At 42.5% G+C, this 17,054-nt stretch overlaps 1 long non-coding RNA gene across 1 annotated transcript in view; it reads left to right on the forward strand.

Moving 5' to 3' along the window:
• The window catches only part of LOC146821441 (uncharacterized), a 41,458-nt gene that overhangs the window by 13,061 nt on the left and 11,343 nt on the right, over positions 1 to 17,054 (forward strand). Inside the window, exons 2-3 of the long non-coding RNA XR_014962716.1 lie at positions 10,095 to 10,162; positions 10,260 to 10,315. This is a non-coding gene — a long non-coding RNA (uncharacterized LOC146821441). The remainder of the gene's footprint in view (positions 1 to 10,094; positions 10,163 to 10,259; positions 10,316 to 17,054) is intronic.

The following is a 17,054-nucleotide window of genomic DNA, read 5'->3' on the forward strand; positions in this document are numbered from 1 at the left end:
CATATTTGTTACCCACTGTAGAAAGATGAAAATTATGTAACTTAACATTACTTAAAAATTCCGACCAGGCCTGACAATAACAGCGTCTGGTAGAAGGGGCTATAGATTTTTCCACCAGATCAACGATTCTCATTCCCCCAGCGCCCAGATGTCGTGCGGGATTGTAGTTATGCAGCTGTCCGCTCCCGGTGCCCGATTGCGGAATTTCTGCCAATTGAATCGAGACAACGCATCCGCAATTGAATTATTAATGCCCGGAATGTGTCTTGCTCTCAACACAATAGTTAATCTCAAGCTCAACAGCATAAAAAACCGCAACAGGTGTAATACTCGCACATCCTTTGCCTTTTGCTTGTTATGTAGCTCAACAACTGCCATATTATCAATATGGAAAAGAACACTCCTGTCCTTAAACTCATCCCCCCAAACCAACAAAGCCACAATGATAGGAAACAATTCAAGAAAAGCTATGCTTCGACCTTGCCTGAGCCAATGGGGAGGCCATTTCTCCTCACACCAACGCCCCTCCCAAAAATCACCAAAGCCGTGTGCCCCAGATGCGTCTGAAAAAATCTTAAACTGCCGAATGGTATCATCGCCCACAAAAAATAGAGAGACTCCATTAAAATCCATCAAAATTGCAGCCAAATTAATAAATCTTCCTTAATAGCTTTAGTGAGTCTGATCCTGTGATGAGGAAGGAATGCCCTTGACATCGCCATCCCCAGACGTCTACAAAAAGTCCTGCCAGCACGAAACACCCGACAAGCAAAATTTAAGTAGCCCAACAAGCGCTGAACCTGTCTGAGCTGAATTTTTTCCTTGTCGATAATCTCCAACAAAAAGGATCTGATTTCACTTACCTTAGCTGCAGGCAACCGAGCCATCATAAGTTCTGTGTCAATTTCTATACCTAAAAATGTAAGTTTGGTACATGGACCCTCAGTTTTCTCTGGAGCCAGCGGAACGCCAAACTCCTCAGCCAAGTCCTGAAAAATGTTTAAAACTCTGTGGTACTGATCTGACTGCCTTGGCAGGAAATCGTCTAAGTAGTGACAAACTTGTTTGTGGCCACTTCTTTCAGAAAAAAACCACTGCAGAAAAGTACTGAACATCTCAAACTGTGCACATGACACTGAACAACCCATTGGAAGGACTCTGTCAATGTAAAAGGAGTCATTAAAAAACATGCCTAGCAGCTCGAAATCCGACGGATGAATAGGCAGTAAGCGAAAAGCTGACTGGATATCACATTTTGCAAGTTCAGCACCATACCCAACCATGCGTACCATCCTTAAAGCATCATCAACAGACGTATATGATACATTAGAGTCTGAAGTGGAAATTAAATCATTAATAGATTGGCCTTCCGGCCACGATAAATGATAGATTAATCGAAATTCACCTGCCAATTTTTTGGGAACCAAGCCCAACGGGGATACCATCAATGTCTTCAAAGGACAGTGCTTTAATGGACCTGCTATCCTGCCGGCTTGCAACTCAACATTGAGCTTCTTCTGAACCAACTGCGGTAACTCCTTAGCCGATTTTAAATTGTCAGACCATCTATTGTAACGGGGACCCTGGTAACCTATCCTGAAACCCTCCTTAAAACCCCAATAAAGTTTTGAAGCAGATTCCGTATCAGGGTACCCTTCCAACCATGGTGTCATGACCAATAGCTTAATTGGCGTATGAGCCCTTTGGAATAAACTGTGGAAATGTTCCCCTACCTCTTGGTGATTTCCCTTGATCCCCAAACCTCTGATTGGCAAAGCACTGGATGATGGCATGCTTCCCACCACACTGAGAACATTCGTGTTTGAACCTGCAGAATTGCCTGATGCATGAACCTCGATTAAAATTCCAGCATGATCCCGTAACTGGCAGTTGTCCTCTACCCAATCCACCCACCCCAAATTGGGCGGGGCGAGACAGAAAGGGCCGATAAGTAATTGGAAGCCCGCTTGCAGTATGAGTCGTCGCGGGCAGTTGAGTCGAGGACATCCACTGGAGCCACAGTTCCTGGTCAATCTCCCCCCAAGGTTTGTCGTGAAAAATACTGACTCTAGCCCTGAACTCCTCATCATAGCTGAGCCATGTGAAACCACTAAAATATAATAGAGCTTTGCGAATAATATCAATGTATTTAAACATGGCCACAGCCTTGTCTTGATGTCTTTCACAATAGACGCTTGCATAGGTTGAAAATGCAGCCGTCCAATTTTTGATATTTTTAGGAACTCTGGGACGCCTAGAAAGTTCCCATTCCTCCTCTTTAGACCCTTCCTTCACTGGAATGTCCCAATGAAGAAGTTTGAAAACGTCAACAAACTCGTGGTCCCAAATTCTCCTCTTTGTTTTCTCAGCCAGATGTGTCCCCAAAGGCATAGCCAAACCCATATAAGGACGTTTCTTATGTATGGGATTAATGACACCTGAATCTTGCCCCAAAGGGGATTTTGCCCCATCCAAAACCTGCTTATCAGAACTTGCAACCTTATTTGAATCCAATGCACCTGTACATACTTGCACCTGTTCCGTTGGCTTCGCTACCACCCCCCTGCCCCTAAACCCGAAACTTCATTCACTGATGCATCGCCAACACCCGCTGAACGCACACTGTGCTTGTCCGCCAAAGGTTGTGGCCACGAAGACCACCACTGAGGCCTACTGATGTCAATTGAGCAGCACACTTCTGGAACTCCTTTGGATCATCTCGACGCTGATGACCGTGAAGCCGTTCCTGCTCCGCTGTATTGTCCGCTCTTGACTTCTGTAAAATACTACGAACATAGTTTGACCCCGACCCCTTCCCTGACAAAGCATGTTCTTGACCCATAAATCTAGAATCTTTATTCAAATTATCAACCAGAATCCCCTACTTTGTGTTTTCAACCACCAACCCATGACAAACATGTTCCTCAGGTATAAACAAATCAGCATTGCTACCACTCGGCATTTCCCCATCTCCCACCACGCCATCATAGAAATCCCAACTAGTCACAGGCCGATGCTCAGAGCGCTCGGCCGTAACAGCAAATTCCACATTTGATCCGCTCTGTGTATTAACGCCCTTACCAAAAGTGGCAGCCTGCTTCGTCTTCACAAACTGGGAAACACCAGCCGCCATCTGAGGAACGTTGGATGATGAAGACTTCCAGCCGCTCGTGCCAGAAGACATTACCGACTTACCAAAATCCCGCAGCTGCAGATGAAGAAGGCGTGGCATGATCCACCCAAACCCATTGCCCATGATGTGGCCCTAATGCAGAGTCAAAAGAAATCTGTGAGAAACAAGGAGGAGGGCGCGATTCCGGAAATATAGCTTCAAAGCCAGAAAGATCTAAACGTGAAGAAGGATATAAGCTGTGAGACATTAAATCAACATCATCCAACAACTCTTGCACATCATCGCCCCCAGCTGGCTCTGTTAAATCAAAAGGAGGGGTGGTCGCATTGTCTTGTAAATATAAGCTTGTGTTTTTTCCAGGCGGGCCCCTAGGAACCGGAGACAAAATCACCTCAGAAGCAGCTCCCTCCCCAACAGGGTCCAGCACCTGAGTACTGTTATCCTTCGTGACACTGTTAATTCCAGATGACAAAATTTGTACCCCATCACTGTCCTCACCACTGTCGCTGGAGTAATCAACCAAAACAGCAGAGCGTCCCTCAAGAGAAACAGGAGGCGCTATATTAATGGAAGAGATGCCTTTAAAGTGTGTATTCTGTTTGAGCACCTTGCCACTGAGATGTGCTCTCTTAAATGCCAAAGGGGAAGCCGGTAAATCAAAAGCCTCATCCACCAAATTGGCGTAACCCCTCCCCCTCCCCCTCCCACTGTTCGCCTGAGAAATAAATGAAGTACAGCTCCTGGAGACGGCACCAACCTTCCCTGCACTCGCCTCCTAGAATGGCCCACACGATGCGCAGTTACCGCCCCCAACTGACCTGATTTCCTGTCAGGAAGTGACTGACATCTTGCCGCCTGAAGCCTGCCATCACTGCTCCTACGCACCGCACGTCCTCTGTTCTGAAGCAGCAGGGGCACCACCTCAGCACGACCTTCTGCCACCTGCGACCGGCTCCGTAATAGTAAACAGGCTGCCACAGCTTCAGAAATGCCCTGGGCTGCAACACGCTTCGGGTGCCTCCCAGCCGCTGCTAACACCGTCAACACGCTGGGTATCAGGAGATCGTCCCGGCCCGCCTCATAAATGACGCGGAGCGCCTCCTTCACCGCTGCTGCCTCTGCCATCCTCCAACATGAACAACTTGACAGAAAATGTGGGGAAATGAAAAGGCTGGTCAATGAAAACAACCGCCTTCCTAATCGCCTCAGCGACTACCGTTCCCCGCCAACCGTCACCGCTAAAGACCTACCTGAAACCCTGCCCACTAACCTACTAGAGCCCTCACGCGCTGTGTGGACTGTTCCACCATGCGAAAAACCCCAGGGGGACAACGGCTCGCGCCACGATCCTCCTGGGTCCCTATTATCATTATAAAGATTCATACCTCTTTCTTGTAGAACAGGTAGCACTCTTTAAAGTGTGATATTATGTTCTAGAAACAAAGAAAACGGCAGCAAGGGATAATTAAAGCCACACTACCTGATTACTCACTACGTGTATATACAACAAGCTGCTATTGGTATTGTTCCCCACCTCCAAGGTCCGCTGCCAATGGACCTAACAGTAAGAATACAAAAAAACACAGCACAGAGAGGCAACACAATCTGCATTTGTAGCACAAGGAAAGAATGAATCCTCCAGGAGTCTCCGGTGTACACGATACTTCTTTTAATATTTTCAAACACAAGGATGCGCAGCCTACGCGTTTCACCCTGAATAGGGCTTCCTCAGGGCAGTTTTTGCAGTAAGAAGTATATTGAAATCATGCCAATTCTTATGCCAACCAATAAAACTCGACTCCTAAGATGCGTATGACAGAGTTGAGAGGGTCTTATAACCGGAATCGTCACACCAGTACACGTCGTGCCAAAAGGGGCTCCGATACGCACAGTTGCAATTGTGGAGAGATGAAGTAAAATCGCAGCATGGAGAGCCAGTGAACTGAGGTGTAGTCAGTCTGCTTCAAGGTCGTGAGATTTTACTGTGCGTATCGGAGCACTTATTGGCAACTTATCCTAAAACAAATAAAGTGCATGCTCAAGAGACTGTGTTTGGGAATATGTCAATACAGGATATTCATGACATGACTATGTCGCTTTCCATCACGGAGTGCGAGAATGATCCAGTAACTATTCACAATGTATTGCAAGATGTGAAATTATGCACTGATCTAAGTCAGAACAGTGGCCTCAAACGGAGACCCGAATGGATTCCCTAACTGTTGAGCGGTAATAATGTTGACTTTTTTTACAAAAAATATGCAAAAGAAACAATTGATGGATGGAAGGCTGGACAATGCAAGCATTCACCCCCAGTCACAAGGATCTGGGTTAAACCCATGATTCTTTTGCTCACCACACCACCCCAATTTAGACCCAGCCATATGCAAATCAGTCTTGTCCCTGTTCCTTGTTGGAACAGTCCACCCTGAACTGCCAGGCCAGGTGCTCCCTGGACCGGAAACAAGCATCCTGGGACTGGTTTCAGGGCATCACCATTCATCAGCCAGGCTAGCTTGAATCCAGTGGTGTATTGAGCACGGCACCCACGTCTGGGCATACCCTTCCCACTTAGGGTGACATATGCAAAAGAAACAATTGATGGATGGAAGGCTGGACAATGCAAGCATTCACCCCCAGTCATAAGGATCTGGGTTAAATCCATCATTCTTTTGCTCACCACATCACCCCAGTTTAGACCCAGCCATAAGCAAATCAGTCTTGACCCTGTTCCTTGTTGGAACAGTCCAGCCCGAACTTCCAAGCCAGGTCCTCCCTGGACCGGAAACAAGCATCCTGGGACCGGTTTAAGGGCATCACCCTTCATCAGCCAGGCTAGCTTGAATCCAGTGGTGTAGAGAGCACGGGACCCACGTCTGGGCATACCCTTCCCACTTAGGGTGACATATGCAAAAGAAGCAATTGATGGATGGAAGGCTGAACAATGCAAGCATTCACCCCTAGTCACAAGGATCTGGGTTAAACCCATCATTCTTTTGCTCACCACACCACCCGAGTTTAGACCCAGTCATATGCAAATCAGTCTTGACCCTGTTCCTTGTTGGAACAGTCCAGCCCGAACTGCCAGGTCAGGTCCTACCTGGACCAGAAACAAGCATCCTGGGACCGCATTCCATCCATCATGTGTTTGCATAGCACTTTTCACCCTAAATGGGATGGGTATGCCCAGACGTGGGTCCCTTGCTCACTGTGCCACTAGATTAAAGCTTGCCTGGCTGATGAAGGGTAATACCCAGAAACCGGTCCCAGGATGCTTGTGTCCGGTCCAGGGAGGACCTGGCTTGGCAGTTCGGTCTGGACTATTCCCTTGAGGCACAGGGTCATGACTGATTTGCATATGGCTGGGTCTAAACTGGGGTGGCATGATGAGCTTGACTGGGGGTGAATGTATGATTTATTCAGCATTCCGTCCATCATTTGTTTGCGTAGCACTTTTTTACCAAATAGTCATGAATGAAATAGACGGTTGAAACAATAAGATGGCCCAGAATAAGACTGGGTACTATCACAGCAACCTTTCTTTACAAGAACATGAAGCACTGAAAGAATTGAGATCAGATCACAATCTGATATTCAGAGAAGCAGACAGGGGAGGTAATATAGCGGTTATGGACAAAACTGAATATGATGAAGAAATTTATGGACAACTTAATGATGTCACATGTTATCTGAAACTGGACTATAACCCTATCACGGACATCTCAAACTTAATTAACAGTAATTCGAAACATTGTCAAAGATCGGGATTACTTGATGAAGAAGAGTATTTTTACTTATTGGTAGGCCAGCCAAGATTCCCTTGTGTTTTCACATTGCCGAAAATACATAAAAGCTTGCTTTCTTCACTGGGCAGACCAATCATTTTGGGTTTGGGGGCCTGACAGACAGACGGTCTGAGTCTGTTGATATCTTTCTACGTCCTTTTGTGTTTACTCTCCCATCACACATCAGGGATACTAATCACCTATTGAATATCTTTAATGATGTAACATGGGTTCTTGTTACCATGGATGTCGTATCACGATATAACAATATATTACATCAACATGGTATTACAGCTTTGAGATATTTTCTCTATAAGAGAATGATAAAGTTCATAGATCACTCAGAGATGCTTATTGTGATGTCTCAACTAATACTTGAAAATAATGTATTTCTATTCAGTTGCCGGTGGTACAAACAGAAGTGCGGGACTGCAACGGGCTCCAGGTTTGCATCGTCTTTTGCCAACCTATTTATGGGTAGGTTTGAGGCGGGGCATATCTGGGGCCCTTTTTGTGCTAAATGGATTGGACACATACATTACTGGGGTCGTTACAATGACAACTGCCTGATGATTTGGGCGGGCAGTCAAGTAGAATTAATGGAGTTTTTCACCTTTTTAAATGGCAATGTGTATAATATGACCTTTACGTTAGAACACAGTCAAGAAAGGATTGTGTTCTTAGATGTTGAACTTTATAAATGTGGAGACAAGATTGAAAGTAAGAGGCATAGAAAGGCTACAGCCTGCAATTCCTTGTTTCATGCCAGCAGCTCATATCTCAAATGTCAAGTCAATTCAATACCATATGGTAGGATGTTAGGAGCAAGGAGTAATTGCAGCAATAATATGGAATTCTTACAAAATATTAATGATATAGAAGAGAGACTCCTAGCACGAGGGTATGATAAAGATGTAATTTCTAAGACAAGTAGGAAGTCCTGTGCATTAAAAGGTGTTAATACCACTCACGGTTACTAAGGGAGCCATTAGAAACAGAAAAGTACCAGTGAGGATGATTAATAATTATTACCCCTATTCACATAAAGAGTATAATACACTAAGGAAACATTTGTCTTTACTTACGGCGGATCGGATATTACAACCCTTTCTAACTGATTCCCGTGGGGTTACTTACTGTTAGGGTAATACATTTTGTAATATTATCAGTCCTAGTTATCCTAAACAACAGATATGCAAGACATGGCCACATAAAAGGGTAAAAGGCTCATATAAGTGTGGGCATTGTCATATGTATAGATTGGTGGCTATTAATGATATTGTTGAGTTTTCCTATAATAACTCACGGAAATCTGTTATGCACATGCATATTGATTATACCACTAAATTTGTTGTATATGTTCTGATCTGCAAATGTAACAAAATATATGTGAGAACTACTATCAGGCCACTCAAGGATCGCATTTCGGAACATTTCAGAGCATTAAAACAATGTGGCGATAGATGCCTTCTTGCAGCACATGCAAAAGAATGAGAGGCCCAGTATGAGCACCTGAGCTTTAGGTTTTATGGGATTGAATCAATACAAAATGATGTAAGGGGAGGAAACCGTGAATTGAGGTTACGACAATGTGATGCACGATGGATTATGAGGTTGCATGCAGTTGAATTGGGTCTGAATTTCAACCATGAACTTCAATATTTCCTTGGCACCTGATTTACATACACATGGAACTGGTAAATTTTTAAAGTGACTAAAATCTACTTTACTTTATTACCTTCTATATGCACTATTACTTTCCTTTTCCCCTCGTTTTCCTCTCCACAGAATAGGAAATAGGTTTACATTTTAGGAAATGGGGAATTTAGAACATGGTGTGTGTAGTGATTAATTGGAAATTTCAAATTTTTGAATATAGCTTAACTTTGGACAATCTGAGGACATATTGGGCTCATCCACTGCTATATGGTGAACCTTATTTTACAATGATCTGTGTGCAGTATCATATACACTGCTTTAATCTTGGAGCACAATATGGAGATCATGTATTGCCTATTTGTAGTCTAGGTTCTATAATATTTGGCTAGAATTTATGTTGGCACAATTTGTATTATGATTGGGCATAATGGTTATGGAAGTTCATCATTTAATATTTTCATCACACGAAAATAGTTGCAGGGAAGAGAATAATACGTTGTAACAGTGCGCAATAGGATTATGACTGAATATTAGCACACACAGTATGTGTATGACTATATAACACTGACAAGAGATATAGGATTTATTACACTTAGATGGCACTTACACATGGAGCATGGAGCCATATAGTTTGTTATGACACGATTATTTTTCATGGCTAACATTATTGAAAGATGGTACTGATGAAACACGCTGGGATCGATTTTTGGGGATTTTTACGTGTGCATTAAATCGATGTTAAACATGATTGTGTGTCTAAGTTTTAGGCACATACGGGAGCTAATTTCTCATTCAACAGTACAAGGGGACAATACAATGACTGTTAATTAACCATTTAAAGATGGAGCTGATGGGGCATGCTGGGATCATGAAAGCGGAGCACTCTCCGATGCGTCATACGTTTATGTAGAGATGAGAGGCCATTTACTGAGTCATTTCGAAGATACATTTGTGCATGTAGAAATATAAAACAAGCAGTAAGTATGTGGCAAACACTCCAGGTTAAGATGGCGCCATCTGGGATATTTATGTTGGATAGTCCGTCTTCAATAAGGATAATTTTACGATTGTATAAATAATAGCCATTTCAAGATGGCACAGATGTAGCATGCCGGAATTGCGAGGACGGAACACTCTCCGTTGCTTGTCCTGATTAAATTGAGGTAAGGAGACCGTTCATGGATAATTTTTGAAGATATTCATGTGTGCCTCAGTTACCAAACAAGATTATGTGTAAATGCTTTAGGCTTGCGTATAAGCCCACTTTCCGGTTTATTTTGACGAGGGGTAAATTCAATTAATGTGCCACATGGATTTATATTTCATATGTGATTTTGATCAATAAGAAAGACTCGTGATTATTACACACCCCTAATGGATTGTGGGGTGTAGATCATGTGCTCGAGAAGGCAAGGTTAAGGGTACTGCATATGGATGTATTGGTATAGCCTTTTATGATTTAAGATGAGATGATGAAAGGGTAGAGACTAATGGTATATACTGAATTCACATTATAGAACCGTTTTGGATATTTTGAGCTGGTCGTTTTCGAGAATTATGTATGGTGGCCTCTAAATACGATCTGGTAAGAGGTTCAGCTTTGTGTTCTCTTTAACTTCAACACTCAAGCCATGATGTACAAACTGGTACTTATGATGTTTTATAATGTTTTATGTACCTAGGAACTGAGAACAAAATACTATATATTGGATGACTTACCTGGAATATCTTTGTTGAGGTAAGTGTTTACGTGACATGAGGGTTGTTATTGGTGCTGTTTGAATATAAATTTAAATAGGAGAAGATCATTAAACATTAGTTAACCCGATATACCTAAACATGCACAATTTAGGTTGGTTACTGATACTTTACTTTTCTCGTTTATTTTTCCATCCCTCTTTTCCATCCCCTTATTATTCTTTAGTTGTCATAATTTTGCGCTCATCTCTGGGCCACGACTCAAGTAGAGGACAGAGTATTGAGCATTCACACAATTCTTCTGTTATCCGGAAGGATTATAGTGTTAAATATCTTTTATTTTTTTCTTGCTTTAGGCACTATCTACTGCTTGGGTCACACTATTGGCTTGTGGATAAATGTGAAGTGGTATGAATAAGTTTTTTTCACAGACACTAACAATGACTATGGTGGTGGGTTAGGAATGTTCAAGAAAGCTTTTTAAAACTGGAAAATAGGATGACCATTACTTATTTTGTAGCCCTGATGAAGTCATTGGTAGAATTTCCATGAGACGAAATATGTTTTGGCTGCGAGTTCAGGTTGCATTTTCGCTGCATCATATGAAGATTGAAAATAAAAGAAATCAACAGTTACTACGTTGCGTGGACTTTCAATTTTCTGGATGCTAATTTGGTGCTCAGGACTATTGTTGATTATGCTTTGTGGGAGTATTGTCCTAAGACATGGAAGGGTTAAGTAGCCTCTTTAGGTTCTTGGAGCACCACTGTAAACATATAATTTGGGAGACTATAACGTACAGGTTTGCACAGTTTTCCCCCTGCCACTTCTTGTTTTGCATATGGCATAAAAAGTAATAAAAAATGTAATTTACATAAACCTATAACGTAGTTATTCCTGATGTACCTTATGATGTAATGACTGTATTGTAGTTGTCCTGCAGTGTAGAGGCTTGGAAATAGCGGGAGGTGCACCATAGTGGGTTTAGCCACTCAGAACAGAGTTAACAAAGGTATACAAGTGAATATGGTTACTTTATTACACTTAAAAATAGTAAACTACACATAAATGTAGATAGGCAAAAATAATTCTAAGGGCCTTATTACGACATTGGCGGTCTTTCAATGGGACCGCTACCATGACGTTCCCAAGAAGACAGCCATGGCCGCAGTGAGTCCGCCTGCCGGATTCTGGGTGTAATACAGGGCAGATGGGAGGCGCTGCGATGGTTTCATGGCCGTGGCTGTTTTAGGCTCATAGGAGAGCCTAACCAGCATACTGCCACCGCGAGAGTGCCTGCAGCATTTTCCAGCACCTTGTGGCATGCACCATGTTGTGCATGCCACACCGTGCAGGAACAAGGGTGCAAATCCAGGGGGGCACAACTTGTGCCCCCCCACATGTACCCCCAGGCCCAGAATCGGCTGTTAGGGCCCCCTTACCTGCATGTCTGCCACTATTTTCATGGTGGGGTCCCCGCCATGAAAAGTGCAATGGACATGGAGGTTGGAATATGTACAGCGGTGCTGGCATTGGCATCACCAGCATATTTAGGCCATTGTCAGACTGTTACAGCAGCGGGATCCTCCACCACACTCCTAATACGGCAGTTGGACCGCCACCATGAGTACAGCGGTCCTGAGGACAACCCTACTTGTAATAAGGCCCTAAGTGTCTTGCATGTTCCCTGTCAGAGATACAGCCCCAAACCCTATTATAGAATTTATACGCAAGGCACAGTAAAATATTTGATGTGCGGGGCTGGATTTTCAATGTTATCCCATGGAACATGTTTGTGAAGTTCACACCAGTTTGGCAAAGATACATTTCAAAGTGTAAGTGTTTCCACTCTTCAAAGGGAAACCTATTGTTATGGTTTACTTGCAGGGGTTTAGTTTAAGTTACTGGTGGAAGAATGTTGCTAGAGTTTCAATGCATCTACTGCGACAAGACTTTGGACCCTCTGAACCGCCAGATGATCAAGAGCAACAATCACAACAGTTCTGGAATCAGGGCAACCTCCTCAACTACCCAACCTAATATCCATATGAGGTGGGGAACTTGAGGCAAGATCTCTGGGGCAACCAACAAATGCACAGATTGCCAGAAGCAATGAGGTGAGGGCCGTTGAGGGACAAACTATGCTCAAACCCACTTTAGTGACAGTTGATGACTGTTCTGCTGGGACTTGAATGAAGCTGTTCAGATGATGATACATTCTGAATTACTGGTGTGGGGTGGGGTGACCTCCTGTTCCTGGAGTAAAAGTAGTCCAATGACTGGCTCCCACAGTTTGTTAGATGTGCTTTGATCTTGACTGGCCTTTTGTCCCTCCTCCTGAGAAGATGCCGCCCAGCTTCTTTCTCCAGGCACTTGTAATGTATCATGCTTCAAACCACTATTCCTAGGAAACTGGGAATACTTATACAAGAAAAACAACAATGGTTTATTCAGAGTCATTTAAAACAATTCTACACTCTTTCAAATGAATTAATGAATATATTCCCAAAGCAACACTTATTCAGAAGAATACATTGGTACAAATCCCAGTTAAGTATTTACTTTTTATTATTGCATAAGATAATATAGGAGAAAACTGTATATGGTGTGCCTGAAAAACAGCTTATCCCTTTCTCTGCTAAGCCTTGCACCCCTAGAATGCTATCCCCCTTTTTTATTTGGGGTAGTTTGTGCTTAGGACTCCATTATTATTTTTTCCACATAATGTATTAACAATAAATTTGCGTCCTTTTTTGCCAAAATCCTGGGAATTCTAAAGTTACCCATGGTTTGTGAATTTCCATGGAGGGTACCGAAAAATAGCTAAAATATAGCTACATTTTGGATTTCTGGGGAAAAATAGAAAACAAGTCCTCCACAAAAAAGTGTGTTTTACCCCCTAAAATGACATTAACAAAAGGGTTGCTGTACTAATGTCACAATCATCCCAGCTACCAGGAACAGGCAGAGCTGAATAAAAATAAACTATTTTTTTTTACCACAGTTTGGACCTTTTTTAAAGTGATAGCCCATTTTTCCTAATTTTTGTGCCTTCAACCTGCTTCCAGTTTATGGTGAAAACTGGTGGGAAACCCATGGGTGATTCTGGAGAGCTTTAGGTTTCTGAAAAGTAGAGAAATTCTGAATTCAGCAAGGGGTTATTTGTGTAGATTGCTCAAGGTTTTATCAAATAAACTGTTGAAATAAAAAGAAAACATTGAAAATGGATAGGAAAGAACACCTGTTTGGGACAATGTTTACATCTGTAATTCTTATCACCATGGACGATTTACAAAATTAATATACTGTTACGTCAGCTAGTGCCTTCTAGGCCCGAGGATATATGTGATTTGTAGGTTTCTTTAAGAACTCGAGGTGCCCAGAAGGCAACAAATGAACTGTACCTTGGAATGGTTTTCAATTGTGTACTGATTATGCAGCTCATCATATGGTAAAATATAAAGAGTGGAAAATGGGTATGTGGAAACCTATGCATTTCTGACATGTACACCAGATACTGAGTTTAGGAGCAGTGGTTATTTGAACACCTCTCAATTTGTGGATGCCCATACTAGCATGTGATTCTGAGGAAATTTTTCAAAACATCTTCTTTCTTATACAGGGGCTTACATTTGGAAGGCACAAATACAGAGAAATGCCATTGGTAATAACAAATGTTCTACTATTCTGTGTGTCTCCTAATAGAAATTGCACCTCACTTTTGTGGGTCGGCCTAGTGCCTGCGAAAGGAAAAGGTCCTAAAGTCAACAAACTCAGTGACATTTTTCCACTGAAAACCAACCTTTTTTGCAATGTGCGTAGCTTTGGATTTTGGGCCTTAGCTCAGCTGGCACCTAGGAACATCTAGAAAACCCAAACATTTCTGAAAACTAGATACCAGGGGAATTCCATGGTGGTATAACTTGCATGGCTCTCACAAGCTTTTATTACCCAGAAGAACTTGCAAACCTCAAACATTGGCTAAAAACACACATTTCCCTCACATTTCTGTGAGGAAAATTGGTGAAATCTGTGAGGAGCCACACATTTCCTACCACCCAACATTCCCCTAAGTCTCCCAATAAAAATGGTATCTCACTTGTGAGGGTAGTACTAGTGCCCATGACAGGAAAGGCCCAATATGCAACATGGATACATCACATTTTCCCACTAAAATCGAACCCTTGTTTGCATTCTGGAAAGCTGTGGATGCTAGGCCCTAGCTTAGCCAGTTCCAATGGAAACCTGGCAAATCTGCACATTTGTTAAACTAGACATCTGAGAAAATACTGGGTGGAGTGGCTTACATGGCTCTCACCAAGTATTCTTATCCTGAAGCACTTGTAAACATCAAACTTTGCCTAAAAACAAATTTCCACACATTTGTGCGATGGAAAATGTAGGAATCTGCTGGGAGCCACAAAGTTTCAGCCATCCAGCATTCCCCCATGTCTCCCAATAAAAATTGAACTTCACTTTTGTGGGTGGGCCTAGCATCCACGACAGGAAATCGCCCTAAACACAATGTGGAGACATTAACATTTCCTGTCACCAAAATGACCTGATTTGGCAATGGGGGTAGCTGCGGGTATTGGGCCCCAGCTCGGCTGCCATCCAGGGAAACCAACCAAACTCAGACATGCCTGAAAACTAGATACCCAGTGGAATTTTCTTACCCACAATGTCCTGCAAACCTCAAATTTTGTCTAAAATTGCACATTTTTCTTGCATTTCTGTGATGTAACTTCTGGAATCCACAACATTCCTACTACCCAGTGTTACCCACTAGTGTTGCTGGACCTAGTGCCAGTGACAGGAAAGGATCAAACTAAGGTCAATGAGAGTTCCCCTGTGAGGTTTTCCATTGACTTTATTTTTACCGCTTTGGAGGCCATTAAAGCATCTTTAATGTGTCACACACACAAAACCATTCCCATCGGCAACCATGGGCCCACACATTACACCGCTCACATCAGCAAACAGAGCCTTTAAAGGGACCGTCTATTTTATATGCCTACAGGACTGACACCTCAGTCACAGTACCTGGCAGCTGGCATAGTGTGTAGAAAGATATTTAGCTGGTGGTGTGTATGGACTGCTGTTTGGCTGGCAGGGAGTGTGTAATGACCAGCAGTTAGTCACTACCCACGTACACACACTGCCAGGCAGCTGGTAATACACACACCATCAGTCAACTGTCAATTTCACACATACTGAAAGTCTAATGCCAGTCCACACACAGCCAGCCAGATGACAGTTCACATATACCACTAGCCAGATGCCAGTCCACACACTGCCAGCAAGATGGCAGTCCGCATGCCTCTAGCCAAATGCCACTCAGACATCACCATGAAGCTCCACACCAATTTCCTTTCTAAAATATTCCCACAATAAACAGATTCCATAAATAAAGCTCAGGCAGGAAAACTTTAAACAACTAACTAAAAACAGCACATTATTTTCAAAAAGATAAAAACAAGTTATTGGTACAAGATGAAAAACAAACTGCGACTGCATACACAACATGTGTAACTAAACACATCAAACTACTGCCAATCAGGTATCTAAACAGATAATATATAGCAATACAGACCACAGTCAGTTCCCTTTTACTCTCATGGTTGATCACAATACTTGAGTTGCATATGGTACAAATTAAAACACATGGCTTAATACCATAACATGCTCTCTTGTTGTGTATGTACTGTTTATAAACCATACAGCCCTTGAACAGGACCAGAGACTCCTTCACAGTTACATCTTTCCCTGGAACATAGATCTCTGAGAAGCAATATACTAAATGGTCAAGGACAGGCTTAATCTCCAAGAGATGGTCAAAATCACGGTGATCTTCAGACAATGCCATAACATTATTCATTAAACGCAGCATTTGCAGAAGAAGTAAATACTAATCTCCACTCATCGTTGCTGGAAATATAGCTGTTGCCATCAAGGGAATAGAAGACCAATATAAAGATAGTGATTGCTTTCTTAGCGATCCCATCAAAAACGTTAAATTTCATAGTTGCTTAATCTCATGGAGATTTTTGAGAGTCCATTGGGTAGCTTTAAAATGAATCTTAATGTTGGCATTGTTATCCCTCAAAAACTGTTCTGCATACAAATTAATCTGCTCAACAATATGGTCCAAAACACATCATCAATAAACAGTTGGAAGGAATTTAAAGGCAAAATGTTCTCTGTATTGGTTCTACACCATGCAACACCACTAAAGGCAGGCAAAACAGCCTACACCATGTATGGGACAACCCAGGGTTGTGCACTTCCACAACATCATCGGACGATTCCTCTCAGACAGAAAATTCACTGCCAGGATCTTGCACCTGGTCCTCTGCCTTAGATGCAGAGTCTGTCTCAGACCGATATTTAGAGGCAGATTCTAAAAGCAGACCAACAACCTACTGACCGGTCAGTCTGCAGGCAGCCATAAAGTTTACTAATGAAACTAACACAACAGACAAGATAACAATAAACTCTGTGTCAAATTAGAACTCAACAAACTGTGGCTATATCAAACAATACACATAACCATTGACGTCTAATGATCGGGAAAAAAAACTATCAATACATATCACACAATGAACTATATACTCCAAAAATATAGCTCTCACTTGCCACAGATACCTAAACTGAGGTGCAACTGCACCTACTCTGCACAGACACAGCAGGCACCAAAGATATCTCACTAGAAAGGAAAAATCTAAAACAAAAATGACACATAACACAACACATTATAAAACTTGCACAAATCCATATGT

Source organism: Triturus cristatus, chromosome 6 (assembly GCF_964204655.1).
Source record: "Triturus cristatus chromosome 6, aTriCri1.1, whole genome shotgun sequence".
Classification (NCBI taxonomy): domain Eukaryota; kingdom Metazoa; phylum Chordata; class Amphibia; order Caudata; family Salamandridae; genus Triturus; species Triturus cristatus.